This window comes from Acinonyx jubatus, chromosome C1, assembly GCF_027475565.1.
Source record: "Acinonyx jubatus isolate Ajub_Pintada_27869175 chromosome C1, VMU_Ajub_asm_v1.0, whole genome shotgun sequence".
NCBI classification, from domain to species: domain Eukaryota; kingdom Metazoa; phylum Chordata; class Mammalia; order Carnivora; family Felidae; genus Acinonyx; species Acinonyx jubatus.
The window spans coordinates 137595039-137613796 of NC_069381.1; the positions used below are offsets into that span (position 1 = coordinate 137595039).

General features: G+C 41.4%; 1 protein-coding gene across 5 annotated transcripts in view; it reads left to right on the forward strand.

Moving 5' to 3' along the window:
* LYPD6B (LY6/PLAUR domain containing 6B) overlaps positions 1–18758 on the forward strand; it is a 174464-nt gene that overhangs the window by 16387 nt on the left and 139319 nt on the right. Inside the window, exon 1 of one of the 5 annotated variants that reach the window (XM_053215035.1) lies at positions 13996–16132. The exons of the other annotated variants lie outside the window; for them this stretch is intronic. The gene's annotated coding sequence lies outside the window, so the exon portion shown is untranslated. Of the gene's footprint in view, positions 1–13995; positions 16133–18758 lie in introns of those variants that run through there. 5 annotated transcript variants of the gene reach the window in all.

Below are 18758 nucleotides of genomic sequence, written 5' to 3' on the forward strand. Positions count from 1 at the left end.
TCCTTCTGTACATTATCTTTTCATTCCCTTGATAGTATCCTTTGAAATACAAATGTTTTAATTTTGATAACATCCTATTTATTTTTTTCTTTTTTCACTTGTGCTTTTGGTGTCATATCCAAGAAACCATTGCCTAATCCAAAGTCACAAAGGTTTACACCTATATTTTCTTCTAAGATTTTGTAGTTTTAGCTCTTCTGTTTAGATATTTGAAATATTTTGAGTTAATTTTTGTATATGGTGTGAGTTAGGGATCCAAATTTATCCTCTTGCATATAGCCAGCCAGTTGTTCCAGCACCATTTATTGAAAAAAATATTATTTCCCCCTTTGACTGTCATAGTTTGTCAAAAATTGGTTGACAATAAATATATATAATTTACTTCTGTTAATCTCCATTCTATTCGGTTGATTTTGTATGTCTGTCCTTATGCCAGTACCACCTAATCTTGATTGTTGCTGCTTTGTAGCAGTTTTGTTACTGGGAAATGTAAATTTTCCAACTTTGTTCTTGTTCAGTATTGTTTTGTCTATTCTGGGTCCCTTATATTTTCATATGAATTTTAGGATTAATTTGTTAAATTCTGCAAGAAGCCAGCTGGGATTTTGATAGGGATTGCATTGAATCTATAGACAATTGAGGATAATTGCCATTTTAACAATATTAAGTCTTTCGATAATGAACATGGGATATGTTTCTAGTTATTTTGGTCTTCTTTAATTTCTTTCAATAACGTTTGGTAACTTTCAGTGTTGAAGTCTTGTACTTCTTTTGTTAAATTTATTACTGAGCCTTTAAATTTGTTACTGAGCATTTAAATTTTCTTAAATTTATTACTGACCATATTTTTTTTCTAGTGCCGTGTCAATGAAACTGCCTTAATTTCATTTTTGGATTGTTTGCTAGTAGTGCCTAAAAGTGCAATTGATTCTTAGGTTTTGATCATGTATCCTGAAACCTTGCTGAACTTGGCTATTAGCTCTACTGGTGTTTTAGTGAATTTATTAGGATTTTCTCTATGTGAGATAGTGTTATCTGCAAATAGAGATAATTTTGCTTCTTTCTTTCCAATATAGATGCTTTTTATTTCTTTTTCTTGCCTCATTGCCTTGGCTAGAAGCAAGAATACAATGTTAAATAGAAGTGGTGAGAGCAGACATCCTTGTGTTGTTCCTGTGTTAAGTTCCTGATTAACAAGGTGGTCAGTATTATTTACGCTACTTTATGACTCTTTTTATAATCTTCAGAATGTGAGTGATGGAACAAGAGCTGCTGCCTGGTTTCTCCTAGGGAAGGAACAAACAAGAATTGCCTTGTTCTCTGCATTTGAAGGCTTGGCATGGTAGCTAATAGGAAAAAGAAAATTTAATTGAGGAATTTATTCATGTGACATTAGATGCCAAGGAGTTTGATTAACGCTTTCTAGGATAGAAGCATTCATTATTTAAAAATAAAACTTAAATTTTCCCTGCTAGTTTTTTTTTTTTTTTTTCCTCCTGCCTTTCCATATGCTTGGCCCACTGTATGCTGCAGGTACTGTTCTGGGATGACAAAGAAGAGTTAAATGCACACTGTGTCTTCAGGATGCTCATTGAAAAGTCTTGGAGGGAACAGGAAATAGGAAGTTTAACATTCTGGCAAGCGGTTTCTATCCAGGGTAACCTGTCAGAAGGAAACAGGTAACATGTGGGTTCCTTCTTGGAGTTTTTGGGTCTCAGTTTGTTGATGGAACATTCACTTTTTACTCCACAGAATCAAAGAATTATAGAGCTGGAGGCTTGGAAATCCTTTTATCCAACGCAACATTGTTTCAATAGGAGGAACCTCTTACCTTATTCAACAGTTGCTGTTCTCTCCCGTCAGCAAGTCTTTTTCTGAAATGTTTTATCTCACACACACATATACACACACCCCCTCACACAGCATTTTCCAGCGGGAGGCAGGCCATGTTTAGCCCACTTCTTGGCTCTGTTTATTGCGTCTGGTGATGGAACATGAGCCGCGGTGCTCATCTTCAGTATGACTCATCTAGGATTCCTGCTTCCTCTTGACTCAGCATTGTCCTTTCCATGGGTGCTTATGACGTGGAACTGACAAGGATGGGGACGTTATCCGACCCCAGATCTGAGTTACTCAGAAAGCTTGCAGGAGGCTGCCTGTTCTATTTTATTGTACTTTGAATTTTCTTTGTAAAGAGCATATTCCATTTTAACCTTGTCAATTCAGGAGATTAAGTAGGATGCATATAAAGTCATACCTGTATGCTCACTGTGAAGTCATCTTTTCAGAAAAGAATGAAAGTGGTTATTAGCAAAAGCAATGAAATAGGTACACACCTTAGCAAAGTTTACAGTTTTTATTTTGTAAGTTAAGTCAGAATTGTATGCTACATGTGTTTCCATTTTTACTTTGCTATTTAAAAAGAAACCTTTTATTCCTGCTTTATTATTTATTATTACAATTGAAATAACATCAGGTTACTTTTTATCATCCGACTGGTAAAATGGAATGCAAACCTTACGGTCTTAGGCTACAAAAGGAAATGAATTGTCCCCCACAAACCTTTCAAGTTTAATTAACTTTTAAACAAATTTGAAGTTCTAGTTTCCTTTTTTCCTTTTTTATTACAAGGCATTTTTTCTTTTGATTACGTGAGGGGGTGAGATAAGGATGCAGAACTGCTTTCTGGTTCACATTGTTTACTGCATATGATACAGCAGACAATTCAATCAGAAGGGAAATAGGAAAATAACTACTCTATTTGTGCCTTGTAAGCGGTTTGTACAGTCCCCTCCAGTCCCTACGATTAAATGTTGGCTTCTCTCCTTGCAGGCGTCTAAAATGAAATTAGAAAGTGAAGCAGGCAGCATTTTAAGACCAAACACAAATACCGTGTAGGGACAAACCCAGCAAATTGAAGAATGCCGGCATTGCAGGTGGTCATTTGATTCAGGGCTGAGAGAATGCCACGGAAAAGGAGAGGGGATGGGAGCAGGTCCTGAGAAAGTTCTAGGTCGTTGAAAAGCCTCTGACTATTTGTCCATGTTGAGGGTGGCTTGGGGTGGCGAGAGGTGGGGATCGATTGGTGTTTACAGCAGAGCTCTCCCTAATACATATGGTAAACACACCAGTGAAACATACTGTCACTAAGTTACTCATTACCTCAGTCTAAGCCCTAGAATGGCCCTGGGACTTGCTGATGGGAAGGGGGGAGGCTAGGGTGTGGAGGGCCCTTTCTAGAAAAGGGGGTGGCAGTGTGTAGAGGAAAGAGTGTTTGGACTGGCAATCAGGAACCTGAATCCTGTACTTGGTCCTTCTGCCTTCAGACCATCTGACGTTGGATGTGTCACCTTACCTCTCTGAACCATGGTTTCCATACTGCAAGATGCAGGTTTGGACTAAATCTGTGATGTCCAATCCACATTCCCAAGCCTCCACCGAGCCATCTCAGAGGCTGTCCCTGCACCAACAGTCGGGGTTCCTGGCCCCTGCTTCCCAAAGGGAGCAGCCTCAGTTTCCTCCCTTCTGCAAGCTGTTGTGTGAACAAAGTGGTCACCAGAAAATGTTTGAAAACTCCTGGATGGCCTGATCTCAAAGATCTTATGGTTCTTGCATTCCCTTCATCTATAACTCGGACATCCAGTCCTAGTTGCAGGTGGCAGCCATCAAGGAACACCCATTATTCTGGTCTTTCCCACCTTTCCCAGGAGACACAAACAACAGAAGCCCCATTCTTCAGTCACAGCAAAGCTGCAGGGTGGAGAGGGGTGTGTGCATATAGGATTTCAGCCTGAGACTTCAGGAGCCCACCATTTCTTCCCTCCTATTGATATAGATTCTCTGTGGCTCCAAGATCAGGGCCTGGGTAATGTAAGTGGCCAGGAGACGTGATTTTTTTTTTAACGTTTTATTTTTAAAATTTTTTTGAGAAAGTGCAAGAGGGGAGGAGCTGAGAGAGGGGATCAGAGGATCTGAAACGGGCTCCGTGGTGACAGCAATGAGCCTGATGTGGGGCTTGAACTCACGAACCACGAGATCATGACCTGAGCTGAAGTTGCACACTCCCCTGATGGAGCCACCCAGGTGCTCCTGGAGACATGTGATTTTGAGGGCACCTGTTGCCTCCATCTTGTGGCTCTTGTCAGCTCTCCACAGGTGCTGTGAGGTTGCCCAGCTCTGAATCTTTACTGGGTGTCCCTGAGGTTAAGGAATAATAACCACCTGTCAGCTGCAAGTTGGGATTCTGAAAGCCGCCTCTCCTAGGAGTCACTCGCTGGTTCGGGTTAAATAAGCCTTTTCTCCCCATGTCAAGTCATTACTTATCTGGGCCCTGTCTTGGGAATCTTTTCCTTTCACTCCTTAGGAATGTGCCTCTCTCTGCCACAAGCTTACCTCCATCTCTTTTGAAACCAGACTGTGTGCACTTCTGTGTTGCCAGGAGTGAAGGGAGTAAGCCTTCAATTTCCCTTCTGTTTCAAGCAAATATAGTGCCTTTTGTTACTCGTCCCAAGACGCTCTGGTGAACACAGAAGCCTGCGAGGAAAGGTTTGGCAGAGGAAGCCGTCATGAAAGAACTATTTTAATTGAAGAATATATAGCTGGAGACCCAGGGGTGTTGAGCAGTTTAATTAATGTTTATTAGAAACGAGACTTGCTATTTAAAAATGAAACTTTAAACCTCCTGTCTCTATATCCATTTCTCCCTCATGTCACTGCTCCTTTTGCCCCCTTTTTAATTTAGCAAACGTTTATTGAGCTCCCACGATGAGACTAGGCACCTTGTTAAACATTGGGCTGAAAAAGATGAGTAAGACCTAGGCCTTGCCCTTAAGGAGCTCATGGCTAGGCTCAGAAATAGCTAAGCAGATGGTAATAGCACAAAGTGGTCCATGCTCTTTGGAGAAGGTCCTGGAAGCTGGGAGAACACTCAGGATGAGCAGCCAGCCACATGCTCTTAGCTGGGGACAGGAAGTGGTTTCTGCAGGAGGAACCCTAGGGACCTGTATTCTAGAACTAGGGGGGAGGGCATTCTGGGCAGAGGGAGCAGTGGGTCCTATGTGCGAGGGAGCTGGGGAGTTTGGTGAAGTGTAGGGGCGTAGTGTGGTTGGTTGGGGCAGACCTTCAGGGAGGGGTGAGGGGGAGAGAGCAGGAGCCTGGATGGGATAAGCACGGATCAGGCTGTGAATGACCTGGAATATTTTACTAATGTGCTTGTCAATTTGGATTTTACCCCAAGGTATGGGAAGCCACAGCTAAATTTTAGGCAGCTTGGGACAGGAGGTTTGCAAGCCTGTTTAGCGTGGCAGTTATGAGCAAGTGCTCTGGATGCAGGTGAGTAGGGTTGAACCCTGCCTTTACCACCTTCTAGCTGTAGGTAGGCTCCTTAACTGTGTCTCTGTTGACTCACCTTTAAAATAGGGATAAAATTCCTATCTGTCCTATACGGTTCTTGTGAGGAATGAATAACTAAATTTACCTTAAGGTCTCATAAAAATGGGTGTATAGTAAGCACTTATTAAAATTTAGTTATCATTTTTTGGCCATGGGGGCATACTGTGTTTTCCGTGAGCAGTCACCTTATTATTCATTAAGGCTCCTGCAATTGCGGCTGGCTCTGGGGCTTGGCTGATCTTAGCTGGGCTTCACTGAGCAGTTGTGCTTCAAGCTATGGCCCTGCTGGGAATGCCGTTTGGGTTTTCATCGGCTTCAGGTGGGATCCAAGCTGAGGGCAGCTCTTGCCAAGGCAGTGGCAGAACTGGAAGGGGTAAGAGGAGGAAACCTGCAAGGCTTCTTAACGCCTGGGTTCTTTCCAGCCAAAGCCATTCACAGGCCAAGCCTGAAATCAAGAGGCAAGCGATTATTTTGACTCCCATCAGTGGGAGGAGCTGCACAGCTACTTGGGGAAGGGCATGAACACAGGGAAGGCCGAGGGACCGAGGTCAACAGTGTGAGATTCTGCAGGCTGCTCTCGTGTCTCCTGCAACTGCGACTTTCAAGGGGTTGCTCCGTGAGGAGTAAAGTCAGCACTCAGCCTGGGCAAACCTGAACCCCAGGGGCCTGGCTTCAATTAGCGACTGCCCTGCCCTCATCCCAGTGCTGACCTCCAGGCCTTGCAAATGCATTGTTTCTCCCGCATCTCAGAGTCTTTGGAGGAGACCGCACATTGTAGTGGTGTGGGTTTGACTCTAGACTCTGTGGGATGAAACGGGGATGCTAATTTTCTCCCATAATATGCATCGGAAAGGAGCAGAGGTGTTTCTACAGGATTGTTCCGCAGCCTCTCAGACTTCGCAGGCTGCAGTGATATTCTGGAACATGGTTTGTAGCAGATATGAACAGCAATGAGGAGGCTTACTGCTTAAACCCAAGAGTACACTAGGTGTGTGTTTATATGTGTTTTTAGATGCCTCTCTCCTGATACAATGGAAGGAATTGTGTTTTTCCCTGGGTTCCCTGGCATTTGCTTTCTATTCCCTGGGAACCTCCTGTGAGGCGTGCCTGCCTCTCCAGTGGACACCCGTAGGCAAATGCTGAGAGAGAGGCAAGGGAGAGGCAGTCTGGTTAGTGTTTATGAGGATGTAACTCTGCCCCGGTCTCCCATACTCCTCGGGGCTTGGGAGCAGGATAGGGACAGTGGTGGGAGGAGTCAGATACAGTTGCTTTGCCAACGTGTAAGATAATCTCTCTGCTTTTCCTGGGCCTCCTTCTGCTGCCTGACAGACACATCCATTCTTCTCCAACAGAGAAGAGAGAAACAGGGTCGGCGAGATGTTCTTATAGGTTAGAGTTTTCTGTTTTATGTATGAGAAAGAAGTATATTATGAAATTAAATATCAAATTTCTTAACATGCTAGTCCTTTATTAGATTAAAAAATTAAGCAAGATCTCTAAAATTACACTTAATTATGCATAGTATCACACTGAGCAATCGTTTTAGAAATGGGGAGGAAATACTAAAATTTTTTGGTAATGAAAACACCACTGGAAATAACAAGTAAAACATTTAGCAGTATGATTGACATCTATAAAATGCTCAGTAAATTGTAGCACTGATGATGATGATGATGATGATGAGCATAGTTTCTAGAGAACTGGTCCCTTCATGGGTGGAGGGGACTACAGACAGAGATTACAAGGCTGAGGACTCTCACCCACTGCCTTGCTCCAGAGGAACCTCTCTCACACTTTCCTTCCCTACATGGAAAAGCAACAGGCAAATGAACCCAGAAAAGCTCAGGTTCTAAAACCAAGCCAAGTGGCTGTGTACTTTAACGAGTTACAATTTTTCTTTTTTCTTGAAGTGTTTTTTTCTAAAAGGCACAATTCAAAATAGTCAGTGCAAGAACAGACATGCTGAAAGCCTAATGGTGCAATTCTATTTTGTTGAGTCAAAAAATAGGACTGGATAATGACGAGTTGTAGCTATGCAAATGAAAAGAAAGATCATCATGTCTTGTGCTTCAGGGTGTGAGTTGATGGCAAAAATCTGTCCATGTTACTTAGTAGGAGAGATGAATTCAGATGAAAACATTCAGTGGCATATTTTATATATATATATATATATATATATATATATATATATATATATGTATAATTTTTTTCCCCTTAAGCACTATTTATGGCTGAAATGCTAAAATAGTTGGTCCATTGTTAGCCTTTCCTGGGTGTCTACTGTGGGCAAGGCTCAGCAAACGAGTCCATCTTTCCTTCCTTCCTTCCTTCTCCAATAAACATAGCCTTTGCTTTCCAGGAGCTTATATCTTAATGGAAATGGCAAGATGCAGACATTAGAAATGGAAAAAAAAACACATCCAAATTTATATAGTACATACTGTGTATGGTAGGTTTCTAATATATCTGGAGGGAAAATCAGAGTGAAAATGATAGTTCTAAATCTTCACTAAATTAAGCAATGAATTCTTCAACTTCTTTTATTTTTTGTGTTTTCAGGCCATGGGGCATTCTTTTCAGGTGTATTGGGGTGAGAATAACATTGTGACCCAAGAAGTAGACCCTACCCATAAAATAAGCAGAGAATTCAACCAACGGTTGGTGACTCAGCTACCATGTACTTATATGCCTTACAAATATATTTTCAAAGCCTTCGACTAAATGGGAAGAACTAATTTTAAATAGCAATTATTACTTAGCTGACTGATGCCCCATTGAAGATGAAATGGCTTGATGATGACAATGATTTCATTTGTTTATAATCTTTTACTGAGATTTCTTATGAAACTACTATGTATATTTGGGTTTTTCCTTTGAAGTTTTGTACTTGTTATTTAAAAAGTGAACTGGAATAATTTCCTAACTACGTATAACACCAATGTGCTAAAGTTTTCAAAATAAGGCAATGAGGAGGCATTGTCTAATAGATTAATTAAGACATGCTTTGGACATAACGAGATATCACTTTGTACCCCACCAAACATAGGATACCTTACAAATAAAGTCCAGAGGGTTGACTATTACAAATTGAATAATAGAAAAACTAGCAGAAAATATTTATTAGGTCTGCCTAGGAATGACGATTTTTATGGCTTTAAAGCAAGAGAAGCTACCAGTGAAGAAAAAGCAAATTCACTTGCATATATTAAAATTTAAAACTTCTATATAAATGAAGAGACAACAGACTGGGAAAATTCACATTACATTTGTGACACATAAATGATTAATATGTGTCATAACTTGAATATATAACTTACTCAAATATATAAGAAAAGGGCTGGGGCCCTAAAGAGAGATGTAAAATATAATAGCTACCATTTATTGAGTATTTTTTATGCCTGCATAGATTTACAAAATCAGATTATAGTGATTGTTTTACATACAGAGTGTTTTATAACCAGCTTTTCTCACATGCCCAGACTATGTTACTAATTAGTCTTCTAAAACATGGTGTTCAGTGGTTACAAACTATTTCACTGGTAAAGAAGTACAGCCCAATTTTACTTAACTAAGTTTTTAATGCTGGATGTTAAGGTTATAGAAATATAACTTAAGGTGATTTTTCTAGTGTCTCTTCTACTTGTGAAGCCATGGCTGTTGTTAGAGCCAGGATTATGGAAAAATAAATCTCAGTGAATGAAATAGTGATTTACAAAGAAGCACATTCTATACAGTTTTTATCAACAATTTTATAGGTAGCATCTGCCACTGAAACCTGGTTTAGCAAGAAAGGAAATATCATTTGGGATCCCATGCTTTACACAACGTGCCATCATATTTACTGAAGGCCTTAGTGAAAGAGACACGTTAATTACCATCCCTGTGAGCATCTCTAGGATAGCAATGACTTGAGTATTCTACGAGGGCACTTTGTCAAGCATGTCATTCCCTTATCTTGTTTTCATAGCAGAGGAATCAAGGCACTAGAGAAATATCTTTGAGGTCACACAACAAGTTAACAGCAGGTAAACATTAGAACCAGCAGCTCCAGAATTCCCACTGTGTGTAATTACTTCACTGCAGGCAGGAAATGACAGCATTGGGGATAAATGGCATTGTGTTTAGGGACATGGAGGCTGGTGGGAATTCTCTGTGCTCTTTTGAGTGGTTCATTAAGTTAGTTTCTTGCTGAGGTTCTCAGTGCACAGAACTTGGAGGCCTCTCAGCCAGGTGCCTTCTTCCTTAGGGTGAAAGGAATGCCCCCACGGTCACCTTCTATTGCTTTGATGGGTTGTCGAGATAGAGGATATTGGGTGTGGACCTGAGTCATTTCTTAGGCAGTGCAATCTCTTACTGAGGCTTTACGGAGTTTGTGAGCATGTTTTTTGCTGTTAGCTCCTGATGGACCCTGAGGTGGCAAGAAGTACGAGGTTGGTAGTGAAAGGGCAGGCACTGTTCTGACTCCTTACAAGTTCACCCCTTTTCCCGTGCTCCAGAGTTCTCAGAGTCGCCTGGCAAGTGCTGGTAAGCTCATGGAGGGCATGTTTGCCTTGTTTTGTCTCCCTGTGAATGACAGATTCTGAATTTGTGGACTGCCTCCTATTCTTAGGTATCTAACAAAATCATTGTAGGAAACAATGTGGTTGAAAAGTACCACCAAGAGATTTGGTATGTTTGTGGATTCTAGGGTGTTCAGAGACTGTCTGCCATGCTTGGGCCAAAGGCTGGTTCCATTGGTTGCTTTAACAAACTCATTCGGTCCTGGAATTATGATGATCTTAATTTCATTGACACCCCCCTTTTAAAGAACATAGCTAAGTATTTAATCACCAAGGGTTCGCCAGAGCGAGGACTCTATGCCCTTGCTTTAGAATGTTGAAAAGAAGGTGAAATTCTGAGTTCATTTTCTCTTTGTTCAGCCTAGAATGAGCTTGGCATGCTTCCTGGGAGAACACAGGCTGGACTCTACTTACTTCCTGTTGCTTCAAACCTGGCTACACCAAGTGAGGTCTGCAGACTGGCAGTGTCAGTATCACCTGAGAGTGTGTTAGAAGTGCACCTCCTCAGGTCCCATCACCTGTGTTTCTTTTATTAATTAAAAAAAAATTTAAATTTATTTATTTTGAGAGAGAGTGTGCACAAGCAGGGGAGAGGCAGAGAGGAGAGAGAGAATCCGAAGCAGGCTCCACTCTCTCAGCACAGAGCCCGATGCGGGGCTCGAACCCATGAACCATGAGATCATGATCTCAGCTAAAATCCAGAGTCAGATGCTTAACCGACTGAACCACCCAGGCACCCCAAACAAACAACACCCCAGAAAGCATAAGACATGCTCAAGTATAAGAAGCACTGGTATAGAGCATCTGAGTTGTTTAACTGTGGAAGGTAGCTTTCTCAGTGCTGAATCCTTTCTCCTGGTCATATTTTTCATGTGTACATTTTGACCCTTAATAGACATTTTAGTTCTTTGACATTTTAATAATTTAAACATCTTTCTAAAATTTGCTTTTTATTAGAAATTACCACATTCTTATTATAGAAGCTTCAGAAAATACAGAAAAGTGAGCATAAGGAGCAATTTATCCCTCAAGTACACTTATTCATAACATTTAAAGGGACATTTTCTGTCTTCTCTATGCATAATTTTTTTAAAACTTCATGTTTCTGTTCCCCACCCCCCTCCCCCGCCCACCAATTGTAGACCTTCTATATTACGCTTGTGGAAAATAAAGGAAAGAGGAAAACATGAGAGACAGAAACCATCCTTTATATACAGGTGTTCGGGGGTTACATAGTATTATGACGCAGTATTTCAGTCTTTGCTTCTTTCTTTTGGTTTTAGAGGATCTTCTCAGATAATCTCTTTAGTTCTTATGAGACTTACAGGTTCTGTTCTTATTTTTTATTTATTTTTAACATTTATTTATTTTTGAGAGAGAGAGAGTGGGAACAGGAGAGGGGCAGAGAGATAAGGGAACAGAGAATCTGAAGCAGGCTCTCTCAGCGCAGAGCCTGATGTGGGGCTCGAACTCACGAACCATGAGGTCATGACCTGAGCTGAAGTCAGACGCTTAACCGACTGTGCCACCCAGGTGGCCCTCCACTTATTTTTTAAAATTTTATGTAATTTAAATAGATTTCTATTTATTAATTTTATATAATCTATTTTATAATCATTAATGCCTCACATAGTTATTTCCCGGTTAGAATGGAGAATTTATTAACTTCTTTGTGCAATTGAAAAATTTAATTGACTACTTACCATGGGGCATTGTTTTATATTATTTATGAATTCTCTTTGACCAGAATCTTCTTGGTGAGTAGCAAAGCCTTTGCTTTTGACAATGTGTAACTACCCTGCTCTCAACTTGCCTGATAGGTTGTCTTCTGAAGGAGAAAAGGAGGCACTGGTTGGATTCCAAGATTCAATGATACCAAGAGAAAATCCTTTTTTTTCTTAGGTTTACTGAGTAGAAACTTCTAGATGATTGGGGAACACCACTGCGAGGAAGCAGGGTTTTTGTTACTTGGGTGCTTTGCTGAGACTGGAAAAATGGAAGACGATCTTTGTCCAAATTTCTGCTTTTTTAGGTAGCCTGGGAATAAATTGGCATGTGACTTTTAACATCTGTAGAATAACTGGCTTCAGTGTTTGAGGCAGGGCAGGGGACATCTGGTTGTGCTTTTCTCTGTAACATCGTTACCATGCTTTGTTTTGAAATACATCATTGCCCTTGATATTGCAGAATGTATTATGTTAAGTAAAGAATTCACTGCGTTTTTTATGTCCATGGACTAGACTCTTTCCCCAAGTCTGGTTGTTGCAAGTGTACTTCATACAATTTACCATCCAGAGGAACACAGTTCAGAAGCTAAAGTAACTAACTAACAGGTATTTTCAAATTTTGAACTTTATTTGACTTTTTTCAGAGAATATTAATAGGGATTTAATGTATATTTCTAAAAATTCTAAGTAATATCTGTAAAAATTCTCTCCCATCTCTCCTGCCTCGCACTGTTCCAGATCACCTCGTACCTTTCTGAAGTTCCAGTCACATCTTTACCTGCAGTCTTTATTATGTAGATCGCTTTAGTCCTACTGACTTCTTTTAGTTTTCTTTCTGATAATTTCCAACTAGAGATAGTCATGAAATGACCCACCAACAGGAGTTTGTCCATTTTGTGGGTGGGGAGGGGGCGTGGCCTTGAAGAACCTGATGGGGGAAGGATTGTGACTAGTGATTAATAATAGCTGTTTTCTGTTACACATGCTTCAGAGTATGCCCTGTGGTCCATGCTTGTTGCCTTGGTGACACAGACTGTGTGTTCTTTAAGAACAGTGGAGTCACTGCACCGAACTATTGAGAATTTATGAGTGTTTTTTCATTGGAATACTGTTTACGAGATACACGAAACTGGTTGATTAGGACTGAATGGAATTGAAAGATGTCACAGATCTTGGCTGATAGCATCTTCTTCATGTGGAGAAGCTGGTTGGGCAGGAAGGATGTGTGGTCTGGATATTGCATTAGCCAGCTTGGCATTCAAACTTGCCAAAGACTTTTGGGGCATTGCAACATTTAAAAAAATGTCCCTGTGGTAAATTTCAATGCTTTTCTCTCCTGTAATTCTGCATGTTATTCTTTTATACCAGCGTGACATCTTTTTATAGCATTGTTGCACATCCAGTTGCCCGTGGTGCTAAGCTGTGTTCTCCACTGTGGTGCTCGGTCCCAGTTCTATAGAAGCTACTCTCAAAGCCACAAACAGTTTTCATTTTTATTAATAGAAACTTAGGATTTTTTTCCCAGGCAAATATGTTGGCTTTTTCTTTCTCTTTTCTTTTCTTTTGTAGGTTGGCTTTTTTTTCTTCTTTCTGTTGTTCTCTTGAAATATAGAGATATGCATTTTTTGAAGAATAACTACTGTGGAGTTTTAAGTAAATGAAAATTTGGTAAATGGGTGGCTTTTCTCTGTGATGGATAAACAGGTATGTGTTTTAGAAGCATACATCTCACTCTCTGCTTCTCTCTGATTTTGTTTCTTACATCTCTCCCTGTGAATGTTAGGCTCCAGCCACACTGGCTTCTTTGATGTTCCCCAACATGCCAGCCGTGATCTGCCACAGGACCTTTGTGTTTAATGCTGTCTTGAATGCTCTTCCCCATTTATCTGCAAAGCTGGTTCCTTCTCACTCTTCAGACTCAAATATGAGCTTCTCACTGTTCTTGGCTACCTGTAATTTCATCTGTAATTTCACCCCCTTCTTTTGGCCCTGTAATATTTTATATCCTGCTTCCTTCTTTTTTTCTTTTCTTCTCCTTACCGCTTGTTAGCATTTAACACAGTACAGTTGACTCATGAACAACAAGGGGGTTAGGGATACCAACCCCTGGGCTCAAAAACCATGTTTAACTTCTGACTCCCCCAGAACTTAACTACTAATAGCCCACTGTTGACCAGAAGCCTTACTGATAACATAAGCATTCGATTAACACATATTTTGTATGTTATGTATATTGTTCAGTATATATATAATGTCAAGAATATCATAAGAAAGAGAAAATATGTTTACAGTGCTGTACTGTATTGAAGAAAATCCACATGTAAGTGGACCAGAGAAGTTAAAACCTGCTGTAGTTCAAGGTCCAGCTGTATGAATTTTACTTATTGTTGATCTCTCTTTGTCTCTCATTAGAGTATAACTTTCCTGAGGGCATGGTAGGGTTTATTCCCTCTTGTATTCCCAGTGCCTAGAATGGTGCCTGTACCATCGAATGACTATGATGTCATCACATAAAGTACTTGATAAATGAAGGCTGGAGGGAAGGAAGAAAGGCTGTGAGTGACTCTTGTTGGCTTCCCCCTGTCATAATTGACCTCCCCCACATTTTAGACAACCCAGTGTAAGCTAGCAATCAGCCCACTCCCTACACAGCACAGCCTGATCTTGAGGTAAATTTGGAGGCTCCCAGGTTCTGGCAGTCTTCACGGTTGGTGAATTGTCATTAGTATTTGGTGTATAGAGGCATGTTTCGTGAAACCAGTAAACGCCCCCTCTCTACACGGTTCTACTATTTCATACATTTCCAAGAAGTCAACAGGTAGTAATAGATACAGCCTGATTGATTTCTGGAAGGGTAAAGACAGAGTGTATTTGCTGTGAGATAGGTAAATGGAATCTTTGGCACTGAGATTCCATTATCTTTTCTGCATGGATAAAAGGTGTATGACTTACTGACCATTTAATCCCACACACAGCATTAACAGTAGTGATAGGTGAGGGGTGTGTGAGGAGAGGGACTTGTAAATAAGAAGATGATAGGAGTGTAAAACCCAGTTTGGCAGGGTCTGCCTGGGATTTTTCTGAGTCCCTGGCAATACTTAATTAACTGCAAACATTCTATTCAAGATAAGACTATAACAGTTGCCTTGGGGAAAATTCTTTTGAGTCAATATTTGTTTGATCTTTCATATAGTATTTTCGCTCTGCTGTTCGTGCTATAGCAAAGTTCCTATTATAAATGCCATTTTCAAGGATTTGCTGTATTTACACATCAGGTCAGTCCTGGAAGGATTAGAATCACTGTTTAAATAGAGACTCTAAGGAGTTTCAAACAAATCTTTAACAGTGGAAACCTTTTGTTTCAGCCAGTTGACAAATAATTATTAAAAACTGGGTTAAGTGGTTCGGGGGATCTCAAAATACAGAATAAGATCTTTGCCCTCAGTTGGCTTATAATCTAGCTGTGGGAATAAGGCTTTAATCAGTCTATGTGAGACAAGATTTATGTGCTAAATAATAATGATGGCTACATTGCTGGATGACGAATAGCACTGAGCACGGTCTTAGGGGTTTTCTAACCACGAACTCACTCATGTTGTCTTTCCAGTAGCCCAGTGAGGCAGGCGCTACTGGCTTAGAGTGAATTTTGCATAAATAGACAGTGCTGTGGGAGTTTGGAGAAAGGGGGACCAGGGAAGCAGAAACACGTGAAGGAGAACTTTAAGAAGGACGTCTCTCAATCTACATCTGAAAACCGGGAATGGCTGTGTAAGGGGAAGGAGGAAAAAAAAGGGCATAATGGGCACTTGTTGCTTTTGCTTGTAAAATCATTTGTGTGTCTTGAAAGTTCTTTTAGTCTTCCTAGACTCTCAGCACACGTGCTTCTGCTGAAGGGGGCTATAAACAAATACGTAGGCAAAACATACAGGAGGTCACATCAGTGTGATAAGTGCTTTGAGGAAAAACAAAGACAAAAAGGAAAGAGTGCTGAGGTGGTGGAGGAGGGGATCTGTAATTTTAAATAGGGTGGTCAGGGAACACTAACTGAGGCATTTGAGTGAAGATTGGAGGAGAGAGAAAGAGCTCTCCTATGGGAAGAGCTTTCTAGGCCAAGGGAATGGTGGGTGCAAAGGCCCTGGGGTGGCAACTTCCCTGATTTGTTCAAGAATCATCAGAGTGGCTACAGAATACTAAGCAGGGAGGAGAATGGTAGCAGGTGACGTCTTCATAGGCAATGCATGCCTCGTCACCATTGCTTTTGGTGGTGCTGTGATGTAGGAGGAGCTGGTGAGAGTTTTGAGTAAGTGGAATGGGTCTTCCACAGCTGTAACTACTTTCTCCAGCCACGTGCAGCTGTAGCTCCTTTGGCTTTTAACCGGCAGCAGCTCTCAGTTCCTGATCCGTTGCTGATGTGGGCAGAGGTGTTTTGGCAGCTTCATACCCACTGCCTGGCAGGTAAGAACTCAGCCACACAAGCTCGGGCCCTGGGTGAGAGCACCCATATGCACTGGAGACACCCTTGCCACAACCCTCACAATATATTCTCATTCTGCGTTTCTTCCATTTCCTGCTTGGCACAGGCATTCCTGCTGGAACCACAGCCCTCTTGGCTGGGTCTTTGGCTCTGTCTGGTTCTCACCATCCTCTCTGCCAGGCCTACTCCTCTGTTGCTGGGAGTTAGTGCTGGTTCTGGGCTGTATCTGAAGCTTTTGGGGTCTCTGGGGAGAGTTAGGAAGAGCCACTAGGCTGCTAGGGGCTCCTTTCCCTTCCCTCTCCCCCTCCCCCCCACCAATGATTTTGGTTCTCTTTCTACTATTGCCGTGTCTCCCTAGATAACAGACGTGGAGACTGGAATTAGGTGTGGTTGACTCTGGGTCTTTAGACACACCTGCTGGACTGTTGCCATAACCCCTTTAGGCAGGGCTATGACATGGGTTTCCGTCCAGCCTGCATTTGTCTGTCTTTGATCCTTTACCTTTATCCGGTGCAGCTGGTCTGTTCAGTCACAAGCACAGACCATACCTGAGAGGGAGAGGATGGGAATCCAGGAGGGACTCCACCTGGGGTGGAGGATGAAGACCCCCACCAGGGCGACAGCAGTGTGAGTGGAGAAAGAGGGCGGAAGTGAGAGATCTGGGGGAAGGAAGCCTCAACAGAATGTGGTAGAGTCTGCTTTGTGGTGACTTGGTAAAAAATAGAGTCAAAGCAGACATTTCAGGATTTACCGATGAATATCGATTCAGAAGTTGCTAATGCAGTGAGCACTTTCAGAAAGTCCTGGAGCTGAGTCATGACCAAGTTATTTAAGAAGATTGTGTTTACCCTGGAGACCCTGTGAGGGTGCAGGTGGGGCCAGGTCAATATGGGTTAAGATGAAAACAGATGGTCTAGTTAATGTTTACTGTAAGGGTCAGCTGGAGGGTCACTTCTGTGAGGACACACCCATGAGAACACATACTGACACACATAGTCTCGCCCATTCCTGCTTTTGGTTTCTGATTTCAGCTGCAGTTGCTTCTGTATTGATCTAAAAGTCCAACTTGACTGCTGTTTGTAGGAACAGTTATAGAGCAAATAGGTGCAACTCAGAAGCTTAACAGAGGTTGGGTGATCTAAAGTTCTCTGCCATTTTCTCCCTGTTCCCAGCAGTGGGACTGGAGTTACTAGGGTGCACAGAGAAGCTTTTTTTTTTTTTTTTTTTTTTTTTTTTTTATGAATCTAGTATGAAGGAAGGTATGCTATGGGGCCCTTCCAGTGCTGGAGAAGAGTAATTGGGTTGAAAAGGGTTATGACAATAAAAAGGTAATGTTGGCATGATTCTAGAAGATGGGTGAACTAAGGCATGTTCCCTCTTTGAAGAAAAATGATAGGTTATTTAAGGTATGTGGTCTCCTGGATTCACCATTTACTTTCCTGGGAATGGATTAATTTGAGTTAATGTTTATTGAGCTTTCAGAATATCCTATGAAATGCTTTAAGGTTTTAAAATATAATTTGTTTTCTGAATGGGTAATTGATTCATGTGGTTCAACGTTTAAAAGCTGCAAAAGGGGCTTCTGGATGGTTCAGTCCATTGGGTGTCAGACTCTTGATCTCTGCTCAGATCTTGATCTCAGGATCATGAATTCAAGCCCTGTGTTGGGCTTCACAATGGATATCAAGCCTACTGAAAAAAAGAAAGAAAGAAAGAAAAATAAATAAAAGCTGCAAAACAATATTCAGTGAAACCCTCCCACTTCTCTCCTCCAGTAGGCCAGTTCCTTCCTCAAGGCAACCCAAGTTACCATTTTCTGATGTATTTCAGAATCTATCCGTGTTAATAATATTAAAAAAACAAAACCAAAAACAGTGTGGGGCACTTGGGTGGCTCAGTGGGTTAAGCATCCCACTCTTGATTTTTGGCTCAGGTCACGATCTCACAGTTCGTGAGTTTGAGCCCAGAGTCAGGCTCTGTGCTGAAAGCACAGAGCCTGCTTGGGATTGTTTCTCTCCTCTCTAGCTCTCTGCTCCTCCCCGACTTGCATGCATGCACACACACTCTCAAAAATAAATAAACTTAAAAAAAAATGTCTTCTCTAAGCAGCTTGCCTTTAATAAAACAAAGGGAGGTAATCATTTATAGCCATTTTGGAAACTTAATTATAATTCCACTGATTATAAAATTCCTAGATGCTGAAATCTATATATTTGCTACACAGAGTGTGGTCTACACTCTGAGCCCTGGGGGCTTGCTAGGATGCAGTATCTCAGACACCACCCCCAACCTCCTGAATCAGAATCAGACTTTCATAGATCACAGGTGATTCAGAGGCACATGGAAGTTTTGAAGCCACTGCTGTGATTCATTTCCACAGCATTGGTCTCAGGTGGCAGAGTGACTGAGGTCCACATGGAATGGGGAGAGGGAGACCCTCTTAGAAGTAGAGTTCTCCCCACATCACTCTTCATATTTGTTGCTACAGTTAAATGATGGTGATCGCTTCTTAATTTGTGGCCACAGATCTAGGTGGTCTATACATTTTGTGATTATGATCGTGAAATTGAAAATTTTTCCCTTTCCTTCATTTCTCATGATTTCTCA